Here is a 12,047-nt window from a genome sequence, read left to right as displayed (position 1 = left end):
TAAATACCAAGGTAATTCAAATTAATAAACAGTAAATACTGCAAAAGATGAAAAATTATTGTATTTAAACGCAGGAGTAGCTTAACATATGTCCACTATCAGCAGGTGGATAGCTAGAATCTCCTGTGATGATATCCCGTGAGTTAATCTAGGCACCATTAGATTGAAAGGTTTGTTGCCTAATATGGTGTTGAACTACCTACTGTATCAATGTCTGACAGTAGTGTCACCATAGGCATTTTAATGCAGCGGATTAGACAGGAGTGTATAATCTGCTGAGTTGATAAATATTAACGATAGCCAAGAGATAGTGGATTGAATGATAAAGAAGTGGTTTTAAAGACACAATAAGTTTGTGAGAAGATATGGACATTCATATAGGAAACTTATAAAGATCAATCTATTGTTTCTATTGAAAGAGGAGAAGAAGAAAATTAGAGGAATGTTCCTGCTGCTTTCCAGCCAAGTTTACTGCACCTGGTGTTCCTTGGCAGTCTCCCAAACAAGTACTGACCAGGCCTTCCAGAGCTTTGCTTCCAAGATCAGACGAGATTAGGCGTCTCCTGTGGAGTATGGCCGTAAACGGTTGGATGAGTGAGTACTTATTCCTGGTAAACAGAAATGTGCTTCTGCTGTCCAGAACTGAGGTTTCCACAAATATTAGTCACCACCACCGTGGTGAGAAAAACTGGATGAGAGAGCACATTAGCACAGATGTGCATGAGTGTAAGGAAAGAAAAATGGTAGCAATAACTGCCAATAGTGCACGATTTGGGTATGGAGGAAAAAGAACAAGAGAAGAAAGTAGCTTGTAAATCTATGTACAACGACCAGGTGCAGCTGATTGAAAGCAATCAAGTACAATTAGTTATAAAGAGAATTGGGTGTTAGTATCCAGGCTGAATCAGGTCTGTATAATAGTCCTAGAAGCAGATTATCTATTTAATCATATTATAGACATAATTTAGCATCATGAGAATTGAAAAGTAATTTCTTCAAACAGAAGGGAAAGACAAATATAGCAAAAAAACGTTTTTAGTGTCAGATGTTCAAATTTGTATTAGTGCTGTTGCAGCTATGTAAGGTATGTAAATGTGTCCTAAAAACAAATCGGCTGTGCAATCACAGTATAGGCATAGTTTGCAGCATAAACATTAGAAGGCAATCTCTTGGACCAAGAAAGAAGGACATATATGTCAAAACAAACACATTCTGAGCCTAATTTGCAGCATGAGCATTGAAAGACAGTCTCTTGGGAAAAAAGTGACATACATGTCAAAGTAATCTATTAAAAGTTTAAAGTGGGCATAATTAGCAACATGAGCATTGAAAGGCTCAGAGAAAAAAGAGACAAATGTGTCAAAACAACCTATTGTCAGATATTTTGATTAGTTTTTTGCTGTTCAAGCTAAACAGGGTGTGTCAGTATGTCCTAAGAGCAGGTCAGCTGTACAATCACAGTATAGGCACAATCTGCAGCATGAACATTGAAGAGCAATCTCTTAGAGAAATAGAGAGCCAGAGAGATATGGGCTGCGCGCCGCCCTATATCTCCACTAACCAAACGGACCGTTTCACCTTTTACAGGCTTGTTCACTGGTGTAGTTCACTTGTACTGAGCAGTATATAAAGGAAGTAGAGGGGAGGGGTATGCTAACCAACGCCATTTGATACATCCCTATTGGTGCAGGGGTAACCAGGAAATAAGCTAAATATGCCTAATTGCAATATTGATCAATAATGTATCCTTAGTGACTTACATGAGAGGGAGAAACTATGCACATAGAATTAATGAAGGCTACATATATAAGGTATAATAACCTAAATTCATAGGAGCCTAATTGCAGGATTAGTTGTGCGTCGTCGTCATGGTAACGCGCAGCACCAAGGGACGTGTCGTTTCCGGTGACACGCAACCACAAAGCCGCGCCGCCATGGCAGCGCGCAGCACTAGGCGACACATCACCCACGGCGGCGCGGCACCCGGCGACGCGTAATGTCCGGCGACGTACCAAAAAGGCAAGGCTCACAGGGCGCGTAACGTCACTATCGGAAATCAGTCAACCACAGTGGGTTATAATGATAGCGCGCCGCCATGGCAACGCGCCGCCGCAGGCATCACGTCCCCTTGGCAACGCGCTCTGATCGGGGCGCACCTCCCAACATGAGCTCTATATTTTATTTTTGATGGAACGATATGCCTAATGTGGTTGATCAATAACATAAAGGTCCAATCATATTGTCAGGAGGCATACATGTTAGTTGTTATGCAAAATTAAACTGGGGCCAGCCCTTAATGGTAGGCGGAGGTACATGATTGGCAAAAGCTGTCAGAATTAAAGATTAATAATTACAAGGGGTATGTCTAGATAAACTAAGGATTTTAAACCAGAATGGGACACATTGAAACTATTGATTGATAGGAATGAATGCCACCATTCGTCCAGAAAACTTGGCAAAATTATTATAAAGATTCAACCCAGGGTTTTGCAATCCAACCTGATATTTGTTTAAAAGTATATAATGTTGATGCAGAATCAGCATCTCAGGTCATAGAGAAAAAATATATAATATCATACAATAAATTTGGATAGCCGAAGAGTGAGAGATATATAGGAGTGCACTATAAGTATTAAGTTTATAGGTGTCAACTGTCTATACAGGTGACTGTGTATAAGTAACCTGACGAATAAATAAAACTAATGTTTATTAGTGGAACCGTGTGGGTGAGAGAAATGGTACTATGTGGTCAAAAAAGTATAACCACATGGACGTGAGAAAATGTGCCCATGCGGGAAAAATGGGTATATTATGTTAAGGAAAAAGTCGCAATCTGTGTGGAGATGTGTTGGTGGATATGTGACAATAAATGTGCTAGGTATGTATAAATGTGTATAAAAAAGTGGTAACATAAATTAAAAACAGCTTGCAAGCGTAAGTGCCAAAAAACACAGTGAGAAAGTGAATGTGGTGTGTGAAAATAATGTCTAACAGGGTTAGAGCTCTATATCTGATATTGCTGATCTACCACTGATATAAGGTAAGAAGGATCAAAGGAAAACCCCATAGTTTATGAATTCATTCATTCCAAAGGGGGTAACTGTATTTAGTCTGTAGGTCCATTCAGATTCCTTTTTAAGCAATTCCTGAGTAAGGTTACCACCCCGAATGCCCAACTTAATCTGAAGTATTCGAAAGGCTTTTAGATCTTTAACATTGTTAGCATGATGTCTCAGGAAGTGTCTGGCCACATAAGCCGTCCATTGATTTTATTAAAGGCCTCGCCGTCCACCCCCTACCTTCTTTTCTCCCCAATAAACACTCGGACAACTGAATTGCGATTTAAAAGGTCACAGCCAAATTTATTGATCAAATTAGAATTGGTACTCTATAAGTGGGTGGCGAGAAAGCAGTGCATACCCCCGGCTACATCCTCCATTTTAATTTCTTCCTAAATTAAACAACGGGGCGGAACCTAAGTCCCGCCCTTGCGCAAGTTAGCTGAGCGGTACCACTTCCCACCATTGGCATAGCACCGGTCCACCCTTAAGATGACGACCGTGTCGGCCCTTGAGGCCACGACAAACTCGCCGAGGATCTGGGGGAAGTGCCGCCAACCGACGTTGCGCTACTACAGACTGCCGAGGAGCACTGCTTGCCGCGCCTGCTGGACCTCTTTTGCCAGACCATAATTAAAGACCGAATTGGCCTGACGTTGCCACCACCGGACGTAAACTTCGATTCAAATTCCAGTTACCTCTCCTTCGCCCTGGTGATAGCGAAAACTCTGGATTGCCTATCGGTGCCACCACCGAAATTAAAAAAAAACGTTCAATTCCTAAATACCAGGGCCAAATTGCCCTACCAACTGGGCGGGAGGGTGGGTGCCTTCTTGTATCCTTGATCAGCCTGAAAGAGGGAGCCTGCCTGGCACTCCTGCTCTTTTGTACCTCCCAGGTAACTCTCCTCCCCCTCTTACCTATAGGATGCTGCTATGCTACCTGCTCTATCCCCCCCCCCCCTCCCCTCCCCTCCCCTTTTCTCTCCTTCCTTGCCCTAGGCTCCTTCTTTAAAAAACCCAGGACGCTTATTTATTCTCGGGCCTAGTTTGTCCCTCGAATTCTTTAAGCCGTCCATTGATTTTATTAAAGGCCTCGCCGTCCACCCCCCTACCTTCTTTTCTCCCCAATAAACACTCGGACAACTGAATTGCGATTTAAAAGGTCACAGCCAAATTTATTGATCAAATTAGAATTGGTACTCTATAAGTGGGTGGCGAGAAAGCAGTGCATACCCCCGGCTACAGCCTCCATTTTAATTTCTTCCTAAATTAAACAACGGGGCGGAACCTAAGTCCCGCCCTTGCGCAAGTTAGCTGAGCGGTACCACTTCCCACCATTGGCATAGCACCGGTCCACCCTTAAGATGACGACCGTGTCGGCCCTTGAGGCCACGACAAACTCGCCGAGGATCTGGGGGAAGTGCCGCCAACCGACGTTGCGCTACTACAGACTGCCGAGGAGCACTGCTTGCCGCCATAGCCTGGTTCCTAGAACCCAGGCCCGCCACCCGCTGCTACCTCCTGCCTCCCACTGACGCTTTCCGCTATGCCGCCCAAGAATATGGCTAGGCCTTTCTCTGTCAGGTGTACCCCGCCTTGCCTGAATAGTCCCTCCTCTCCGAACCTCAACAACGGGTGCCTGGCGATCGTACCGCCTTCTCCCGTTAAGAGACGGGCTACCGCCCTGTTCACCTTTCTTCTGACCCTTTGTAACCCCGTGCCCCCCTGTGCCCTTGGGACTATCTCGGACCATGTGATCCGTGTATTAGGCCACCGGCCCTTCAACCATTGTATGTCGGCTTGAATTGCCGTAATCGGCTCGCTCCCCTAGCTTTTTCCTAGATTGCTGCCCCCTAGACCTTTTGCACTCCTGAAAAGTAGAATTACAATTAATCGTTACCCCCTGTTGTATGCGGACCTATGGTGCGAACTTTCGCGCGACCCATATGAAGGTGAAAACCACAAAACCTCTTTTTGTTTGAGGGCAAAAATGGAAAAAGTCCTTCATTCCCCCATTTATGGCGGGCAGCTTAAGGCCTTGGGTTTCGCGAAAGACGCCGAGCTGCCTTCTAGTCTTGCTTTTCCGCGCGTAAGTGTACCTTGTACGCTCCTGATTTCCACCTGCCCAGCTTTTTGATCTCGCCCACTGGCAACCCCTTACGTGCCACTACTGCCATGTCTTGTCAGTTGATAATTACACTTTCGAATGGCCTGACGGTGCCTCCACCGAAAATAAAAAATTTCTACATCCTAACGGTGCCACCACCGAAAATAAAATTTAAAATTTTCTACATCCTAAACGGTGCCACCACCGAAAATAAAATAAAAATTTCTACATCCTAAACGGTGCCACCACCGAAAATAAAATAAAAATTTCTACATCCTAACGGTGCCACCACCGAAAATAAATAAAAAATTTCTACATCCTATCGGTGCCACCACCGAAAATAAATTAAAAATTTCTACATCCTATCGGTGCCACCACCGAAAATAAAATAAAATTTTCTACATCCTATCGGTGCCACCACCGAAAATAAAAAATTTCTACACCCTAACGGTGCCGAAATTAAAAAACAACAATTCTTCATCTTTACGGGTTCAATCCGGTTAGGTATACTCTTCATATAGCGCCCTATGATCTATACCTAGCAACTGACATATGAAATAAGACACCCGAGAGTGCATACCGACTCCACGAAGAATGCTCTTAACTGGATTGAACCCATGACCTAAGTACTGTGAGGCCGTAATACTACCCATTGCCACATACTGGTGCGTTTACGCTGACTTGATATTCATGCCTTGCGTCAGACTATAGTTGTCCTACGTTATCCCGTATACCGCTAAGGCACATGCAGCCTTGACCCCTACTTTATGCAGACATGAGGTACTATTCAGCCCTTAAACCTTCGCTTTGCGCCTGGACCTTTGGCTTTCCTTTTCCTTCTGTCCTGTCTACCTTATTATGATACCATAAGTGACCATCATATTGCCCGTTCACTAAAGTAGCTTTGATGGGTTTTTACTGTGATCGCTACCGCTACTTGCTTTGCCTTGCCTTTTGTCTGACCGTTTGGTTATGGAACAACTTATTCAGCACTTAAAGACATAGCTAGTAAATGTAATATGCATTAAGAACTGGGATTGCCCATGACCTCAGTGCTGCGAGGCCGTAATGCTAACCATTGCCCCATAAATGGTGCGTTTCTGCTATTCTGATACCTAAGTGAACATAATACTGCGCATTCCCCAAAGCAGCTTTGATGGTTTTTCTATTGAGATCGCTATCGCTACTTGCTTTGTCTCCCAGGCCTGCCTTTTGTATGACACTCAGGTTATCTAACCCGCTACTTTGTACTAAGCGGTTGTCATTATAACTATATACCACATAATACAATGCCAGGGGATTCAAACCTTGCGTTTAGCACAGTGGAAATTGTACTGCGTAGCGCTGGGCTGTACCGCGCTATGCAAAACGTGGCTTGTCTATTTTTTATTTAATTTTATTTATTCGTTGTTATTATTATTATTATTTTTGGTTTTTGTTACTGCATCGTTACGCTCTGTGTCCCCCGGCATTTTTCTAATGTATGGACTGTGCCAGGCATTGCAAATCGCCTGTGACGCCTTCCCACTAACTGCAATACAATAATAATCGAGCTAAGGCCACGGGTAATACCGAAAAATTTGCTAATATGAACGTTATGCTGCGTGACTGTCCCACACTGATCTGTATTATACTGTTCTTATATACCTCCTATCCATGCAATAATACCTGTTCACGGCAATGTGATGACTGTTCTGCCTTATATTGTATAATTTATTGCTATTCCCCTCTATAATCTGCAAAATACACCCCCGGCCATTCGATCCGGTATTAAGCTTTATATTAGCCCGCTAGTATACCTATGATGCTGAAATATGCTCTTGCCGCAATGCCCTCAGTAATCATTACGCTGTATACCTAGTACGACCCGTACCCTGTAATATACCCATGCGGCAATGACCTCGCTGATTTGCTTTATCTCGTATACTTCCCCTTTCACACCGCAGCCCGTACCCGGTATTTTGCCGTTTTAACTGGCTTCCTAAACGGGTCAAACTGCGATGTGAAAGGGTCCCCTTCAATTTACCGTTTTCCAACTACAGGTATTTTGAAACGGTAAAAAGAAGGGTCCTACCCGTTTCAGTCCCATTTCACTGTGTAGTGTGAAAGGGTCTGAAACGGTATTTGCAAGTCCCAGCCGGTCATAGGCTGTCTCCATGTGTGATGTCTGCAGCCACAGCCAGAAAACAGCTTTGGAAAACCCAGATGTTAGAGTGGCTTTATAAACTTTTAGACTGCAAAGCCATTTATAAAAATGTCTAATTGGAGTGATGAAGAGGTGAGGGAGCTGCTTTAGGATCCGATGGGATGAGGAAATCTGCTGCCACATTACTGGGACAGTCAAGGATACCCTCATATATAAAAACCTAGCAAAATGCTTCAATGCTGGGTTCCATCGTACTACTACCCAAAATTATTAATAATTAATTAATACTTATTAATAATGCATGGGCTAGCAAAGTCCATTTATAATGACAACCACTGCTTTTTTATGGGTGAAACGGGTTCAGTGTGAAAGGTACCAAAACGGTAATGAAATGGTAATTTGCTGGTTACAACATGAGATGTGAAAGGGGTTTAACTGCTCAGACCCATTTTAAGAACCGTTTCAATTACCATTTTAAAAGCAGGTTTTGCGATGTGAAAGCAGCATTACTAGTACCTATTCTACCCTGCAATATATACATGCCGTTGCACTTCTGCGACCTTGCATCAATCGCATACTATAACCCTATCATACTTTATCCGCTGCAATTTAATACTGACTCTGCAATGTAACCACTGACCCATGTTACACTGTCTATTATGACACTATTACACACTATGCGCTGCAATAACTCCCACAACCCTGTAATTCTACCCAGCACCCCCTGCCCTTTTATTTCATTTATTTATGTATTTTTATTTTTACACCCCCTCCCTCGTATACCTTACACTGGTCACACTGCTGGGAGGGGTTATGTGCAGGGGAGAAGATGAAAGGGAACCACCACCATTGTTGGAGGAGGGGAGATAAGATAACCCCCCCAGCCAGATAGCGTCTGCTGGACCTGCTATCAGCAATTAAGAGGGGGGGAAGCTAGTGTATTACTGTGAGAGCAAAGCTTTTATGAGGGAAGCATTAGCAACGGGGAAGGGAGGGCTGCTTAGATGTGGGTTTTGCTATCCCTGCAGCAGCTGCATGCTGGACTTTTAACTCATTATGTTCATTGACCATTGAGGCCTGCTTATCAGCCATTCGCTTTAACCCACTAAGCCACAGCGCAGAAGCCATACCCCTAGCCTGTAAATACATGATACTTATCTGGGTGGTCCCTCTGCGTGCATCCTAAGGAATCATTGGATTGCCAAGTTTCGCGTGGGCTCCCCCCGAAGCTAAGCCGTAAGGAGAAACGAGACGAGTAGTCTGATCATCTGTAAGTAAGTACAGTAAGTGCAAGTGAAAAGTACCATGTTACCAAGTAACATGACCGAAAAGGGAAAATTTATGGAAATAAATAATTAACTAACAACCCAATAAATTGAATTAATAAATAGGCTGGCTGATTGATATGGGTATTGGTACTGGCTAGCGCCCGCGCCTCCTGGCGGATATGGCGGGGCTGATACCCGTTGGAGTGGGCTGCGGTGGGCCAGCAGCTTGCCCACTGCGGATAATGGGCTGTGGGGAAGCGCTGTCCTGCCTGCCACCAGAGGGGGAGGGGGGGGGAAGCGCTGCCAGCTGCTGCCCCATCCTACTTGCTCTGGCTGTGCAAACGCCTCGTGTAAGCTGTGGGTGGAAAGTTTGTGTGTGGGGGGGGTGTGCTCACGGGCTCCGGCGGTGGGGTCTGTACCGCCGGAGCCGTGCTATACTGCTGCTGCTGCGCTCGTCCCATCATGTGTGGGTACGTGCGGTCTGTGTGCCGTGGCGCGGGGGGTGTGCGTGTGAGCTCCGGCGGCGGGGCCTGTTCCGCCGGAGCTGGGACATCCGGCTGCTGCTACCCGGTGCCCCGGGACCGCATTGGTGGGTACGGGTGGCTTAACTGCCTCTCTGTGGGGGGTGTGTGCACGGGCTCCGGCGGTGGGGTCTGTCCCGCCGGAGCCGCTATCGGAGCCTGCTGCCGCTGCTGGGCGCGTACCTGCGTGTGTGGGTACGCGCCGCTACTGTGCAGCGTCGCCGGGGGTGTGAGTGCTGGCTCTGGCGGCGGGGCCTGCCCCACCGTAGACGGGGTTTGAGGATGCTGCTGCGGCTGTGCGGCGCCGAGCGTGACGCGATCGCTCGGCGCCGGGAGGAGGGGTGGTGCTACCTGCCGCTGGGTGCTTGCTGGCTCGCCGGAGCCCGCTTCCGGGCCGCCGCTCGCCAGCCGCGTGTGGAGAGGTGACGCGGGCGGCGGTCTCGCCGATCCCGGCCGGGTCCCTCGGGGGGGAGCAGCCCGCAGTGTACCGTGTGCTGCCTGGTCCGCCTGTATGAGGCGGCGGGGGGGGGGGGAGCATTCCTCCTGGGTCTGGGCAATCTGGTGTGCGGGCGCTGGGGTGTGTAGTGTATTATGTGGTTACTGTAAGGAAGGGGGTTTTAGATTTTGTGCTGCAGTGTGGGTATAGCTGCAGCGTATGAGAGGGGGCTTATATAAATAATAAAAGTGTACTTATTCCTTTCCTTGATTCCAGGAGCTGCGAGTTGCCTTCTTGTATCCTTGATCAGCCTGAAAGAGGGAGCCTGCCTGGCACTCCTGCTCTTTTGTACCTCCCAGGTAACTCTCCTCCCCCTCTTACCTATAGGATGCTGCTATGCTACCTGCTCTATCCCCCCCCCCCCTCCCCTCCCCTCCCCTTTTCTCTCCTTCCTTGCCCTAGGCTCCTTCTTTAAAAAACCCAGGACGCTTATTTATTCTCGGGCCTAGTTTGTCCCTCGAATTCTTGAAGTGGGCTTTCTTATCCTTGCAAGGTCACTCGAAATGTTCCTAATAGACCCTATGTGCTCCAAAAGTCGTTGTTTGAGGCTCCTTGTGGTCATTCCCACATAGCGTAGGTCACAGGTACACACCAAACAGTACACGACTCCAACTGTATCACAATTTATGAACTGGTTGATCCTCGTTACATTGTTGTCTCTGTCTGTAACAGATTCAGTTTTAATCATGTAGGGGCAAGCCTACAAGGACCACAAGGAGCCTCAAACAACAACTACCCCTCCCCTCTTAGCATACCCCTTCCCTCTACTTCCTTTATATACTGCTCGGTACAAGTGAACCACACCAGTGAACAAGCCTGTAAAAGGTGAAACGGTCCGTTTGGTTAGTGGAGATATAGGGCGGCGCGCAGCCCATATCTCTCTGGCTCTCTATTTCTCTAAGAGATTGCTCTTCAATGTTCATGCTGCAGATTGTGCCTATACTGTGATTGAACAGCTGACCTGCTCTTAGGACATACTGACACACCCTGTTTAGCTTGAACAGCAAAAAACTAATCAAAATATCTGACAATATGATGTTTTGACACATTTGTCTCTTTTTCTCTGAGAGACTGCCTTTCAATGCTCATGTTGCTAATTATGCCCACTTTAAACTTTTAATAGATTACTTTGACATGTATGTCACTTTTTTCCCAAGAGACTGTCTTTCAATGCTCATGCTGCAAATTAGGCTCAGAATGTGTTTGTTTTGACATATATGTCCTTCTTTCTTGGTCCAAGAGATTGCCTTCTAATGTTTATGCTGCAAACTATGCCTATACTGTGATTGCACAGCCGATTTGTTTTTAGGACACATTTACATACCTTACATAGCTGCAACAGCACTAATACAAATTTGAACATCTGACACTAAAAACGTTTTTTTGCTATATTTGTCTTTCCCTTCTGTTTGAAGAAATTACTTTTCAATTCTCATGATGCTAAATTATGTCTGTAATATGATTAAATGGATAATCTGTGTAAAGATATAGGCAGGGGCTAATACTGTATTTGTAGTGTTTCAATCTTTATAGCGTTTAATGTACTTTTTATTCCTGTTCCCATGTCTCTCTGGCTTGTGCCCCTATTACCCCATGTGTGTGTTCATCCATTACCCTATATATTCTGTACTATAATCTTACCCAGGTAAATACAGGTGGGCTGTGACCTGGCACCTAGTGCTGTCATGTTATGTTATTGTAGGAGGATGCCAGTCTGGTAGGAGGTTATTACAGGTTATCATTGCCATGCCTATTGAGTCCATCTATGATCCTTATATGGTCACACAGGAAATACATTTGAGGACCAGGTAATGTCTCTTTGAAGCTTCTTCTCCACAGGGGACAATCAGGACTTAAACCAATTTCCCTGTCATTGTTCCTTCTGTTTACTTTCCTCTGTTCCATCCTGGTCTCTGACAGACATCACGGAGCCTGACCCAGCATGTGGTCAGCAGGAGAAGGCCAGCTGTGGGAGGGAGTAGGGAAATACCTGAGGTGCGATACCACCAATCAGGAACCTGCGTCTCCTCCCCAGGTGAGCGCTGCATGATGGGCATTTGGAAGGTTTTAAAAGAGGTTGCGCAGGTCAGCTCCGGATGTTAGTCGCAGGACTCTGGCTAAGGGGTGATTCTCAGCCAGGGAACCTTGTGGAACGCATCACCATATGTACTTACTACTGCATGGACTAATCTGCTATCACTGCTGTGTGGACTCAGTGATAGTTCTGCTGTATGGACTTGTTTATCTGGAACTTCTGTGTGGAATTACTGTGGACCTAAATCATCTACTGGAACTTACTATCTGGACTGCTACCTGTATACTGTTTCTGGGCTATATTTACCTCTGTTTCCTGTCAATTATCTATTCCTGTGTGCTGTGAGAAATAAACCATCACTTTGGTTTCATCGGCTCTGTGTCTGAGTGATTAGAAGAACCCCGTATCTTCAC

The 12,047-nt window shown here is 45.7% G+C and overlaps 1 pseudogene; it reads right to left on the bottom strand.

Moving 5' to 3' along the window:
- Nucleotides 1–465: 465 nt before the first annotated feature.
- LOC134930219 (5S ribosomal RNA) lies at nucleotides 466–584 on the bottom strand (annotated as a pseudogene).
- Nucleotides 585–12,047: the final 11,463 nt, after the last annotated feature.

This window comes from Pseudophryne corroboree, chromosome 5 (genome assembly GCF_028390025.1).
Source record: "Pseudophryne corroboree isolate aPseCor3 chromosome 5, aPseCor3.hap2, whole genome shotgun sequence".
Classification (NCBI taxonomy): domain Eukaryota; kingdom Metazoa; phylum Chordata; class Amphibia; order Anura; family Myobatrachidae; genus Pseudophryne; species Pseudophryne corroboree.
The sequence above is the reverse complement of the archived record's forward strand: the minus strand, read 5'-3'. Positions and strand labels throughout refer to the sequence as shown.